The following is a 14,313-nucleotide window of genomic DNA, read 5'->3' as shown; positions in this document are numbered from 1 at the left end:
GTTGAAAATAGAAAGGAGTGTGGCTTGCATGCCGGACTGACACACTAGCATGGAGATACAGAGCTTATGGAGTAAGGTACCGGAAGTCCCATGGACTTGTATAGGACTTAAACCCCCACTCTCACATAAGGGGGTAGGTTCGGATTAATTTAACTAATATATATGTACCAAGTATTATCGAAATATCTCCAGCCATTTGGAAGTTATGTTGAAACATAAATTTCCCATAGACTTGCCTGGAACTTTAAACAAAAACCCGAAACCATGCAAATTGGGCTGGGTTAGGTTTAATTTGACTATCCTATATTCGTTTACATATAAGTAAGAAATATCTACCGCCATTTGGCAATGATGCTGGAACATGCATACACACATCATATGCATAGATAGAGAGAGATATAGATATATATTTTCTCATCAAACTATAGGGAGAAGTTTGTACAAGAAGAAATATTTTTTATTTTTTTTATTTTTTGCACGTTTACCAAGGAATCAACTTTCGGAGACGTTAGTGTGAAGTCAATTATTAGAATTGTTGATTTATTGCAAACCTTATTTTAAAATCATTTTCCTATAAAATTCATGTAACTAAGAGGCTGATTTATTTTTTTTTTTTTTTTATTAGACGTTATGAAAAACTTATCAGCCTAATCGATATGTACTTTGGCCTTGTCAACAATCAGATGCCCAATTTCCTCTGACCTATGGACCTGCCGTCTGTTTGTTTGTTCTTATTGCTTTTATCCTTTTATAACGAAGTTTCCATTAACAGTCTTTGGACTGTCAGCTGATGTGCCATCCTCTATGGAGGACTATGAAAAGCTGTTCTGTCCTGATAATAAAGGACCAATGCTTATGACTTATGCCTCGCACGAGTTTGTTTAATTTCTTCCAATATATTGTGGTGACCTCACAAGGAGTACACTGACCATAATATTTAAATATTACGGAATTTAACATTGGTGCAGAAACCCGGGACTTGTAAAAGTCAGAGGTCAGTTGCCTATTGAAGATCGTCAGCTTCGTCGTGGGCATCTTGAAGATCGTGACTGAGATAGATAGAAGTCCTGATCTCCACCTTGAACAAGGGGGTCTTCGTAGGACAGACGAAACAGATGACTCCATGGAATAGTCATCTAAAACTTGTGAGCTGGGTGGTTATGCTGTATGTACTGTCTATATATAATATATATATATATATATATATATATATATATATATATATATATATATATATATATATATATATATATTGAATTGTTGGACATGGTCTGCCTAGCTGTGGGTTGTTTTACGGTTTTTATTTCTGGTCTTTTGGTTGATGTATAGAGTTGTAAAAGACCAGAAGGAGGAATATTTTAGGGCAAGGATATCTAAGTGGGGTACTTGGGTGAGATCCGGTCTGTGTTGTAGTCTGCGGTTGGTCTCTACAGTTATACCATGGGGCTTGTGAATAGTACTCCAGACTGGTATGTACCATATTTTTCGCCCTATAGGACGCACCGGTGTATAAGACGCACCCTATTTTTAGGTTGGCTGTCCGGGCATGCTGGGAGTTGTAGTTTTGCAACATCTGGAGGTCTGCAGATTGAAGACCACTGCAGGAGGAGGTAATACTCACGTGTCCCCGCCGCTCCGGACCCGTCACCGCTGCCCTGGATGTCGCTCCATCGCTGACGCAGTGTCCCCGTCGCTTTGCTGCTGAACGTCTCTGCTGCCGGCCGGGTATCTTCGCTCTCCATCGCCGTCATCACGTCGTTACACACGCCGGCGCACGTATGTGATGACGAGGAAGGAGAGCGCCGGCCATACAGGGGATCCCTGAACGGAGAAGACACAGAGGAGGCAGGTAAGGTCCCTTCCGGTGTCCTGTAAGCACTAACCCGGCTATTCAGTCGGGCTGTTTGGCACCGCCGCGGTGATGTCCTGTATTAGCCGCGGGTCCCGGCCGTTGTTGGCCGCAGGGACCGCCGCGATAGGGGTGTATTCGCCGTATAAGACGCACGACTTTTCCCCCCCCCCCCCCAGTTTTGGGGAAGAAAAAGTGCGTCTTATACGGCGAAAAATACGGTATGCCCAAAGGATATTGAATTATAAAAATGTAATGGAGAAAGCTATTGTGCTACATGGGATATGATAACCATAGGGGGAATCATGATAGTACCCTGCCCGGTTCCCCAGAGGCATTATGCACCCTATCCATCCAGTTGTAAGGGAGGAAGGGCCTATTGGATGAACATTTCCTTGCTGTGGTCAGCAAAATCCCCCAGAGGTTGAGTATTGTCATATGTGATGGACCAAGAAAAAGGGGGGGGGGGGGGGGTAGGGGGTTCTGTTCTTCCTGTTGATCAGCCAATACTTATAAGTCCTCCTGTGGTAGCAGCCCTTGCATTCTTTCCGCCTATTGTTACTCTACAGAATTTGTTACTCTCCAAGCAAAGGTTGGTCAGCCACTGACTGGGTCCAGTCGTAACTTGACTGGAACAGACTCTTTATATTTTAATATAAATATATATATTTTAATATAATATATTTATAGTAAAATTCAAAGAAATAAGAAGAAATAATTGAATAATCTTTAATCTGTTTAGATAGGGATAAGTGTAAATTTTCAAAAAATGTCAAAGTCCTAGTATCCTTCGCCTGCTACCTTATTGATGGTCATAGCCCTAGTAGAACCTCTATGTGGATTATCTTATACTCCATTCATATAGTTCTTCTCTCCATTACACTTCCAAAGCAGTCTGAGAGACTGATGGAAGTGAAACGCAGGTCTGCTCGCCTAGCCGATCCAGGCAATACTTAGAACGAGGTTTGGAATACATACCTCCTGAAGGAATCACCTGGCTCCTCTATGCGCATGACTCGGGTTACACCTGGCCATCACTATGTAGTACACGTCACATTTGTGATGTACACAGTGCTGATTGGACGCCCTGAGTCACGTGAGAACGAGGTATATCACAATGTTAGGTATTCAGTTGCATCGGAGCCGCACGCACAGTGCAAATGCACCGCTGTCTGAACCGAAGGAGACGAAGCCTTATAGGTCCCTGAAGATTCTAGCTAAAGAAACGCGTTGGACCCCTGTTAAGATGGAGTCAAGTTATGGACCCCTCATGAAACAGAGCCATCATACTGCATTCTTTACAAGACAGAATAATCACTGCTGATGGCGCAGTATGCCCACAGCTGACAAGCATGAAGCGCTGAAAATTCAGACCGGAGATAACCGCATGAAAAAACAGATCAGTGTGATCACAACACAATACAGTAAATGTGGATTTATTATGTGCAGACATTTCAAGTACGAGTATGCATACTACACCTAGAAGAACCTAAAGAACGGTAGTGGACACAATTAGAACTACCGGTTACTTGAATAAGAACTAAGGGGGAAATTTATCAAAACCTGTGCAGGGGACGAGTGGTGTAGTTGCCCATAGCAACCAATCAGATCACTTCTTTCATTTTAAAAGAGGCCTGTGAAAAATGAAAGAAGCGATCTGATTGGTTGCTATGGGCAACTGTCCAACTTTTCCTCTACACAGGTTTTGATAAATCTCCCCCTAAGTGACTATCCACAATAATGTATCTGGACACGTTTGTCGTTTTAAATAATGACATTCGTGTAGAATACTCCATATATTATATGTGAATGATTTATTTTATTATCGCAGTATATAGATAAGTTGTAACACTTTGGGGGAGATTTATCAAAACCTGTGGAGAGGCAAAGTTGACCAGTTGCCCATAGCAACCAATCGGATCTCTTCTTTCATTTTTCACAGGCCTTGTTTAGAATGAAAGAAGCAATCTGATTGGTTGCTATGGGCAACTTTGCCTCTCCACAGGTTTTGATAAATCTCCCCCTTTGTGATGGATTCATCTATGACCACAGTACAGTGGGTTCTCAACATACGATGGTAATCCGGTCCAAATGGACCATCGTTTGTTGAAACCATCGTCTGTTGAGGGATCCGTGCAATGTAAAGTATAGTACAGTGGTCTACAACCTGCGGACCTCCAGATGTTGCAAAACTACAACACCCAGCATGCCCGGACAGCCAACGGCTGTCCGGGCATGCTGGGAGTTGTAGTTTTGCAACATCTGGAGGTCTGTATGTTGAAGACCACTGGTATAGGAGGTTATACGCGCGTGTCACCGCTGCCCTGGATGTCTCTTTCCATCGCTGTCCCCGGGGTGTCCCTGATGCTCGACAAGGCCTCTGCTTCCCCGGCATCCTCGCTCTCACGTCGCCGCCATCACGTTGCTACGCACGCCGCTCCTATTGGATGACGGGACGGCGTGCGCAGCGCCGTGATGATGACTATGGAGAGCGCCGACGATGCAGGGGATCCCGAAGAGGACGCGCCAGATCCCCGAGGACAGGTAAGTGATCGTCAGCGGACCACACGGGGCACTGTAAACGGCTATCCGGCGGGAGCTGAAGCGGTCTGCGCTGCCGGATAGCCGTTTATGCGATGGCCCCGACATACAAAAGCATCGTATGTTGATGCTGCCTCTGAGAGGCCATCACATGTTGAAATGATCGTATGTCGGGGCCATCGTAGGTCGGGGGGGTCACTGTATATGGAAAAGCTGGAGCACTTATCTATATGTCACATCCTTAAATTGCGAAACTTAGGATGGTGGCGGCGTCAGGCGTCAAACTGTGCTTTAAAAATGGACTAAGTAATTACTGGCTGTGCTCGGCTTAATCTACTGTGGCCTGTATACTTACCGCTCTATGTGAATAGCGGTTTAACATTTCAACACCGCTAGTAGTGCGCCTGGATCTGCGTGCGGTCTCGTAAAGTACATTCTCAATATAGACATTGTGGTCGGCAATAGAACGGGCAGTGACAATGCGGCTGTTGATAACGGGCAACTGTTGATTTATGGGAACTACCGATGTACATCTAGGAACGAATTAACGCCCTGGGTGCACAAGTTAATACGGTGTCGAATGGATATACGGAACCGCTTGAATAACTAGTCGCGGTTTGTTTTAGTGGTTTATTTCTGCACTGCGGTTTCACCTACAGCCGCATATACAATACTATCAATTATATTGAAATGAAGTGTTCAAGCAAGGATAGGAACAGTTCAGAGAAATTTTGGTCAATGTACTGCTATATGTACCGGATTTTTCACCCTATAGGACGCACCGGGGTATAAGACGCACCCAATTTATAGGTGCAAAATCTAAAAAAAAAAGATTTTGAACCCAATAGTGGTCTTCAATCTGCGTACCTCCCAGATGTTGCAAAACTACAACTCCCAGCATGCCCGGACAGCCGTTGGCTGTCCGGGCATGCTGGGAGTTGTAGTTTTGCAATATCTGGAGGTCTGCAGATTGAAGACCACTGCATAGGAGGTAATACTCACGTGTCCCCGCCGCTCCGGACCAGTCACCGCTGCCCTGGATGTCGCTCCATCGCTGTCGCCGTGTCCCCGTCGCTCCGGAACGTCTCTGCTGCCGGCCGGGTATCCTCGCTCTCCGTCGCCGCCATCGCGTCGTTACGCACGCCGACGCACGTACGTGATGACGAGGAAGAAGAGCGCCGGCCATACAGGGGATCCCTGAACGGAGAAGACACAGAGGAGGCAGGTAAGGTCCCTCCCGGTGTCCTGTAAGCACTAACCCGGCTATTCAGTTGGGCTGTTCGGGACCGCCGCGGTGAAATCGCGGCGGTCCCGAACAGCCCGACTGAACAGCCGGGTTAGTGTCACTTTCCCTTCAGACGCGGCGGTCAGCTTTGATCGCCGCGTCTGAAGGGTTAATACAGGGCATCACCGCGATCGGTCATGTCCTGTATTAGCCGTGGGTCCCGGCCGTTGATGGCCGCAGGGACCGCCGCGATAGGGGTGTATTCACTGTATAAGACGCACAGACTTTTTCCCTCCAGTTTTGGGGAAGAAAAAGTGCGTCTTATACGGCGAAAAATACGGTACTTAGTGTGCACTGCATCCTAGATATGGACTTTATATATGTCGATGTGGAGTTCTGCTATTGAAGGAACTGATATTTGTGATCTCCTTCAGTGAATACCCAAGTGCGAAATACATGCATATATATCTTTTGGACTGTATGACGGCCCGAAGAAAAATATATAAATTTTAATATTTTTCACCTTTTTCAATGTGTGTGTGATATTATTAAAATGTTATTGTTATATATTAAAAGCTATGTTTTAGAGGTTCCCTACTGGTCAATCTTTTTTTTTTTTTTTTGTATTTCAACTGGGAGACCTAACCATTCTTACTATTAATGTCAGTGCTTATATACAGTGATCCCTCAACTTACAATGGCCTCAACATACAATAGTTTCAACATACAATGGTCTTTTCTGGACCATTGTAACTTGAAACCAGACTCAACATGCAATGTTAGGGAATCTGCGAAACGTGTCAATGGCTGGAAGAACCGACCAATCAGAATGGGCATTTACTGGTAAAACCCCTGTATTCCTAAAGTGCATCCACTGACTGGCTGTCTGGTAGCGCCCTCTACAGTACAGGGAGGTATTACATGTTCTGTACTACTTTTAACCTATGCCACGGTTAGCTGCTCCTTTGGACACCAGGTGAGGGCGGCTCCATTTAACTTTTTAGGACACTGCATGTACTGTACAGGACCCTGAAGAAGCTCCTGTCCTCTACATAGACCAGTGTTTCCCAACGAGGGTGCCTCCAGCTGTTGCAAAACTACAACTCCCAGCATGCCCGGACAGCCAACGGCTGTCCGGGCATGCTGAGAGTTGTAGTTTTGCAAAAGCTGGAGGCACCCAGGTTGGGAAACACTAAAAGAGACAGTGATTACAGCCCCCAGCAGAACTTTCTTACTTTTATATGTAAGGATTTGTTTTATCTGTATTAGTTATCTACTTATTTTTCTTTAATCCTCACTTTTTCCTATTTTTGGATGACATTTTGGTGGCTTAAGAACCAATTACCAGGTTTCCATAGAGTTCTGGTCTCAACATACAATGGTTTCAACATGCAATGGTCATCCTGGAACCTATTAATATTGTAACTTGAGGGAGCACTGTATATATATTTATTTTTGATAAAATTTTTTTTTTTTTTTTTTTTTTTTAGCTTTTGAAGATCATTTGGAGACCACCAATAAATGCTCGGATAGGCATCATGGAGTATTGCAGACCATGGATTCACAACACGTCTACACTGTTGTAACCACTGTGCAAGCTGCTTTTATTACCTCAAACTAGCCATAGCTGGTGCTCCGGCTTTTGGTACTGACTGACTATAGGCTACTTCTTACCTCTTTTGCCATGAGGTTGGGGGTACATGCTTCAGGGGTACTAACCAAGGAGCATGGGGGGGACAACAAAGGCCACTGGGATACTATTCATGCGGTCTAGACCCAGTTGTCAGAGACAGTCCAGCCTGTCTGCGGGTGGGGGAAAGCAGTTGCCGATCTTGTAACCATAACAGCAGATTTGGTACTATGTCCCTCACCCAATGAAAGTACATGTGCCACACCTAGTGGATGAAATCCTAAACCAGTCAAAAAAAATAAATGTATCTGTTCACGACTTACTAAATATGAGAGTATTCTTCTATGGAGGCCGGATGAAGCGCATAGTGATTGCGTGAAACCGCCGGCAGTCGCCTTTTCTGAGCGCTCCACATCTGATATGCCCGGTCGTTGATTGGAGGCACTGTTCGAGTGAGGCGGGAGTTGCGGTGAGTGCAGGTGTGATTTTGTTCTTTGTATGTTCTATTCTTCTATGAACCCCCAACTCTCACCATACATCGCTGTACTACTCTGAACCCAGCTTTACTGAGCCTCACTCGCTACACCACCAGCTTTTACATTGATCTGATGAAGATAAACTCTTTGACGTTACGAACACGACTGTCTCTCTTGCAGATGGAAGCACAAGGTTTCGAGCACATATATGCGATTCCCACTTGTTAATGTCTACCTTGGGTTCTCTACCCCATGATGGCTACTTTGCTGCATGGAACTGTTAAGGAGTTGTTCAGGTTGTATCGCTCCTCGCTGGTTCGCTCTGGTTAGGCCTCTAAATGTGAGTGAGTGCCGGCAAGAGGTATTGACACCAGACACAGTTGGTATAAACTCCTCACTCAGCCGAGGTTGGAGCGCACAATGGCTTGCTTTACTTGGGAAGACAACTGTTTTATATGGTTATCAAAGAAGAGGTTGTTTCTTACATTAAAAAAATAGTGTTATACTCTGGTTGTTTATATCTATACATGACATAATTTTTTATTAATCATGATTTATATGCAGCCATATGATTCCGGTGCTTCCTGTTTATGCCGAAGACTCTTGCTGTGTCCGTCCTTTTCCATCATCTGACTTCTCCATATTCTTCAGTTGGGTGTTACTTCCCTTTTTGGAACCCTGCAAATCTTTGTCTTGCTTCTTGGATGTTTTCCCAGAGAGCAGGTTCAATCTTGGGTACAAGCAAATAGCGAGCTGATATATCTGATAGGGGTAATAATGGTTTTCTGCAGCAATTGATTAGCAAAAGTATAAATTATAGATTAATATATTGATCAACAACCAGAATCATGCTTAAGCCTTATCTATCCAAAAATGCAATGTGTGCACCGGTAGGTAAAAACTGGGTGGCACCTAGATTTTATTAACTTGGCCCATTCATGTTGTTTCCTTTTTTACATGAGCAAGACACAACCCTGGTAAGGCTAACTGGGGACTGGTTAAATGCACTCCAATGCCAGACTACCCCTTTCAGAGACTGCAGATCGACTACATTCACCCACCAAGGGTGGGCATGTATGAATATGCACTCGGGTGTATTGACCTCTTCTCAGGGTGCCCTGTAAAGAAAGCCAATGCCAAGAACACTAGAAGAAAAAAATCTCATAACCATGTTTTTATCTCAATTCCAGGCCCTAAGTCCTTGGAAGGGCACCCATGAGCCAAAACCAGGAGACTGCATGGTGGTCAAGAGGCAAATTAAGAGAACTTTGGAGCCTCAAAACGATGGCCCTTGCCAAATCCATCTGGTTACAAGCACTGCCATGAGATACTACCTGAATGCATGCTAGCCACTGCAAAGGGATGATCATCAAAGGAAATGAAGATTGTCTGCCCCCCCTTACAGACATTGCTGGGACTGTTGGGGATTGAATATGTTTATTAAACATCATGTATCTATTACAAATGCATTTCCCGAAGAAGAAAAGCGACTAGATTGCTGGGTATGCACACACAGTCTTGTATAGTGGGGCAAAAAATTGTATTTAGTCAGCCACCACTTGTACAAGTTCTCCCACTTAAAAAGATGAGAGGCTGTAATTTTCATCATATGTATACCTCAACTATGAGAAATATAATGAGAAAAAAATATCCATAAAATTCACATAGTCTGTCTGATTTTTGAAGAATTTATTTGCAAATTATGGTGGGAAATAAGTATTTGGTCACCTACAACCAAGCTAGATTTCTGGCTCTGACAGACCTGTAACAACTTCTTTAAGAGTCTCCTCTATCCTCCACTCGTTACCTGTATTAATGGCTCCTGTTTGAACTTGTTATCAGTATAAAAGACACCTGTCCACAACCTCAAACAGTCACACTCCAAACTCCACTATGGCCAAGACCAAAGAGCTGTCGAAAGACACCAGATACAAAATTGTAGACCTGCACCAGGCTGGGAAGATTGAATCTGCAATAGGCAAGCAGATTGGGGTAAATAAATCAACTGTGGCAGCAATTATTAGAAAATGGAAGACATACAAGACCACTGATAATCTCCCTCTATCTAGGGCTCCACACAGGATCTCACCCCGTGGTGTCAACATGATCATAAGAACGGTGAGCAAAAATCCCAGAACCACATGGGGGGACCTAGTGAATGACCTGCAGAGAGCCGGGACCAAAGTAACTAAGGCTACAAGCAGTAACACGCTACGCCGACAGGGACTCTAATCATGCAGTGCCAGACGTGTCCTCTGCTAAAGCCAGTACATGTCTGGGCCCGTCTGAAATTTTGCTAGAGAGCATTTGGATGATCCAGAAGAGGATTGTGAGAATGTCATATGGTCAGATGAAACAAAAGTAAAACATTTTGGTAAAAACTCGTCATGTTTGGAGGAGAAAGAATACTGAGTTGCATCCAAAGAATACCATACCTACTGTGAAGCATGGGGGTGGAAACATCATGCTTTGGGGCTGTTTTTCTGCTAAGGGACCAGGACAACTGATCCATGTAAAGGAAAGAAAGAATGGGGCCATGTATCGTGAGATTTTGAGTGAAAACCTTCCGTCAGCAAGGGCATTGAGGATGAAATGTGGCTGGGTCTTTCAGCATGACTGATCTCAAACACACCGTCCGGGCATCGAAGGAGTGGCTTTGTAAGAAGCATTTCAAGGTCCTGGAGTTGTAAAACAAAAGAACAGGCGCTCCCTTGTGGAGAATCAACGGGATCACAGGTGTGTGGGGAGGAAGGGTAAAATGAAGGCTCACCCTGCCAAGTTGTGCAAAATCCCACACAACAAGGATATGCGTTTAATGTAGTAATGTCGGTCTGCAGCCTTCCCGAAGATAATAGAAATATATGTAGCAAACTTCAGGGGTACAGGAATACAGACGCTGACCAAGAAGGGAACCAGTGAAGCCAGGTAGGTAACAAACAGTTTTAATCCAATGCGACGCGTTTCACCATGCTTGCGCGGTTTCATCAGGCAGGTGAAACTGCGCAAGCACGGTGAAACTCGTCGCATTGGATTAAAGCTGTTCGTTACCTACCTGGCTTCACTGGTTCCCTTCTTGGTCAGCTTCTGTATTCCGGTACCCCTGAAGTTTGCTACATATATTCCAAAGGTCCTGGAGTGGCCTAGCCAGTCTCCAGATCTAAACCCCATAAAAAACCTTTTGGAGGGAGTTGAAAGTCCGTGTTGCCCAGTGACAGCCCCAAAACATCACTGCTCTAGAGGAGAGGAATGAGGAATGGGTCAAAATACCAGCAACAGTGTATGAAAACCTTTGTGAAGACTTACAGAAAACGTTTGACCTATGTCATTGCCAACAAAGGGTATATAACAAAGTATTGAGATTTAACTTTTGTCTTTTGACCAAATACTTATTTCCCACCATAATTTGCAAATAAGTTGCAAATAATTAGCAAATAAGTACCTCATAGTTGAGGAATGCCTATGATGAAAATTACAGGCCTCTCTTCTCTTTTTCAGTGGGAGAACTTGCACAATTGGTGGCTGACTAAATCCTTTTGCCCCCACTGTAGCTGCTTACACTGCCTTAAATATCAATACCTCTCAATGTAGAAGAAGTAAAGGAGTTGGCTCAAAACTTGACATACACTTACAGAATTTAGGGGCCAGACAGTGTCACGATAGTAGCATTGGGCAGCATGCTGTCTCTGTGGTTAGCACTGTTGCCATTCAAAATTGGGGTCCTGGGTTCAAATCCCACCAAGGACAACACGTGCCACAATTTGTGTGTCTCCTCGTATTTGCTTGGCTTTCCTTTGGGTGCTCATGTTTTCTCTCTCACTCCAAAACATACTGATAGGTGACATTAGATGGAACTATTTTGTGCGCGCTATATAAAAAAAGGATAAATAATTGTTGCCTGTAGCTACATGGTTAGAAGTCCCCTGGTTGGTGCTCAATAGAACACCGACTGCGGAGCGGGAAGACCAATATACTTTTGCCTATTGGTGAAACAACCACTTCTGATACAAGAACATACACAGGGGAAGACCGTGTACAGACTAAGCGTCAGGGGAGTATACAGTGGTCCCTCAACATACGATGGTAATTCGTTCCAAACGACCAATCGTTTGTCGAATCCATCGTATGTTGAGGGATACGTGCAATGTAAAGTATAGGAAGTTATACTCACCTGTCCCCGCTGCTCCGGACCGCGTCCTCACCGCTCCGGACCGCGTCCTCACCGCTCCCGATTCTGTCCCAGGGGCTCCAGATGCTGTCCCGCTGCTCCGGCGTCCTCTTCTGGATCCTCCGGCTTTTTCCGCATCTCCTCCGGTGTCCGGGCCTCGCTTTCTGGTGACGTTATTATGTCACAGCGCCAGGACGGCATGTGCAGCGACGTAATAACAACGCCGGAAAGCGAGGCCCGGACCCCAAAGAAGATGCAGAAAACGCCGGAGGATCGCGAAGTGGACCCGGAGCAGAGGGGATAGGTAAGTGAACCTGTCCGGGATGCTTAAACTGCTATCCGACAGCAGATTAAGCATTTTGCGCTGTCGGATAGCAATTAATGCGATGGCCCCGACATATAAAAGCATCGTATGACGATTTGATCATATGTCGGGGCCATCACATGTCGGGGGGTTACTGTATATAGGAAATGAAAGTGTGCTCTGCATTAACCAAACACTACAAGAGCTAGTAAGCATGGGGAATTAAATGGTATGGGACATAGAAATGGGAGCAGGAAGTCCCATTAGAAGACCTATTAACAAGAAGGGCTCTATCTAGAATGCTTAAAGGGGTACTCCAGTGAAATTTTTTTTTTTTCATATCAACTGACTCCAGAAACTTAAGCAGATCTGTAAAAGAAAATCCAAGAAGGAGAGAGCACACCAGGTAGCAAACCAAAAAGTGGAGTGGAAAAAGCAAACATACAATACCACAAGATAGCCGCAAGGAGCGTCCGGACTCACTTCTATATATACACGCAGCACCTGCGGGGTGCACACACTAGGTAAAGTATCGATATATGCAAAAACAAAGAAAAGTATGCACTCACCGCTGGTAAGCTGCTACAGGCTCTGCTATGCTGGATCAAAGCATTTGGCCCGTAGTTTACATGTAACTATGGTTACTCACGTTTCCTGCAGACAAGGTAGCGCGATGACGTGAACATTGAGGCCGGAAGAAGGACGTTCCTACGTCCGAAACAGCCGGCGTAGCCTCTGAGCGCCCCTTAACGTCTACATTCATGCCGTGGTGATCCCGGACTCGGAGCCCGTAGCAGCTTACCAGCGGTGAGTGCATACTTTTCTTTGTTTTTGCATAGATCTGTAAAGGACTTCTATATAAAAAATCTTAATCCTTCCAGTACTCCAGCTGCTGTATGCACCAGAGAAAGTTGAGTTGTTCTTTCCAGTCTGACCACAGTGCTCTCTGCTGACATCTCTGTCCATGTCAGGAACTGTCCAGAGTAGACACAAATCCATATAGCAAATCTCTACTGCTCCGGACAGTTCCTAACATGGACAGAGGTGTCAGCAGAGAGCACTGTGGTCAGACAGAAAAGAATAACTCCAGTTCCTCTGTAGCATACAGCAGCTGATAAGTACTGGAAGGTTTAAGATTGTTTAATAGAAGAAATTTACAAATCTACAATACAAAGCAAGAAAATGGGGAGAGCACTCAGGAAGCAATATCACCTTCTAAAACTTGCAAAATGATCCTCGGTGACTTGTTTCGGTGTCTCCGAGCGCCATACACCAGCGCCTATGCCGTGACCCGGCACCCCGTCACCGGACTTCCAGACCCGACTGTCTCTGCTTAGCGGTGAGTGCACGTACGTGCTCTTCGTTTGTTCTAATTTACAAATTCCCTGAGGAAGCTTGTTGCGAAACAACGTTGTTGGGGTGGCGTTCTGATCGAGGGGAAGGTGGCCGCAGTATGCATTTATGGTATGTGACGGGTGTTTGAATCCTGAGTCGGTACCTAAAGACTGAGGTGATCGCTGGGTACTAGTGTAACAGCTTAATCCCGTTTCCTGAGGCCTTCGTTCCATTTCACCCATTTTTTTCACTTCCATAACTGCATACATAATTGTTTGTCTTGCGGTTACCCTCTTTTGGGCATTGTGCAATACTTGATTATCAGTGCAATTGTTTCTGTGTACAGTGACCCCCCGAGCTACGATGGCCCCGACATACGATCATTTCAACATACGATGGTCTCTCAGAGGCAGCATCAACATACGATGCTTTTGTATGTCGGGGCCATCGCATAAACGGCTATCCGGCAGCGCTGACTGCTTCAGCTGCCACCGGATAGGCGTTTACGGTGCCCCGTGTGGTCCGCTGATGATCACTTACCTGTCCTCGGGGCTCCGGAGCTTCCTCTTCGGGATCCCCTGCATCGCCGGCGCTCTCCATCGACGTCATCACGTCGCTGCGCACGCCGTCCCGTCATCCAATAGGAGCGCTGTTCGTAGCGACGTGATGGCGGTGACAGAGTGAGGATGCCGGGGAAGCAGAGGCCTTGCCGGAGCGTCGGGGACACCCCGGGGACGCAGCGACAGCGATGGAAGGCGACATCCAGGGCAGCGGTGACGGTCCGGAGC

The sequence above is a fragment of the Hyla sarda genome, chromosome 4 (genome assembly GCF_029499605.1).
Source record: "Hyla sarda isolate aHylSar1 chromosome 4, aHylSar1.hap1, whole genome shotgun sequence".
NCBI lineage: Eukaryota > Metazoa > Chordata > Amphibia > Anura > Hylidae > Hyla > Hyla sarda.
The sequence above is the reverse complement of the archived record's forward strand: the minus strand, read 5'-3'. Positions refer to the sequence as shown.